Consider the following 789-nt stretch of genomic DNA (forward strand, 5'->3'; position numbering starts at 1 on the left):
AAATTTAAGGCTGTCCGTCATTTTGACTGGTTGAAAATTGGGCCGTAAACCACCGCAGCAGTACGTCCTTAAGAATCTAGCGCGGCACTTCAAGAGAGAGTAGCAGAGAGAAAGACGAACAATGACGGGCTGATACTCGACAGAGACTGGAAGGAGTTGTTTGAATTGTCATTGCAAGAGTTTAGTACAGTACGTGTTGTGATGAGGCGACTTCTGTTTTTTTGCGAACCACGGTCTCTCGTGGCCAAAACTATTCACGGACTCGAAGAAAAAAAAAGTCAGCGAGAGAAAAGCCCGACCCGAACCGAACAATGATTGACATTTTTAGACCCGACCCGACCCGAAATTTGGGTCGGGCGGCCCGATCTTACCTATAGTGTACATGCATATATATATATTATTTTTTTCCCCCGGAATTTTCAGGAAAGTCCACTTTCATCTCTGAATCATGGGTGCCAAGTTTCTGACAACCACAGGCAAGGAAGGCAGCTTTATTTATATAGTGCACTTCATAATGATTGACATTTTAAGGCCCGACCCGAGCCCAGGCTCGGGCTCGATCTTATCTCTACTTTAAATAGAATAATGCAGTCACCTTTTTTATTTACAGTCCGAGTGAGAGGCAAATCAAATGTCAGAGGGTCTTCGTCCATATTTATTATTTCATCTGGGCTGATGGAATTCTCCGCTATCTTTGTTTGTGTGAATGTGCGGAACGAAGCAAGTTTGTCCTCGTAATTGGGAGAGAGCTGCTGACACAACGTCGTGCGTGCCCTAATAGACAGGCTT

General features: G+C 44.6%; 1 protein-coding gene across 4 annotated transcripts in view; it reads left to right on the top strand.

The window, feature by feature from the left end:
* LOC109531624 (cytoplasmic dynein 1 intermediate chain 2-like) overlaps nt 1-789 on the top strand; it is a 16875-nt gene that overhangs the window by 9448 nt on the left and 6638 nt on the right. The window lies entirely within an intron of this gene.

This window comes from Hippocampus comes, unplaced genomic scaffold, assembly GCF_001891065.2.
Source record: "Hippocampus comes isolate QL1 unplaced genomic scaffold, H_comes_QL1_v1.1 scaffold395, whole genome shotgun sequence".
Lineage (NCBI taxonomy): Eukaryota > Metazoa > Chordata > Actinopteri > Syngnathiformes > Syngnathidae > Hippocampus > Hippocampus comes.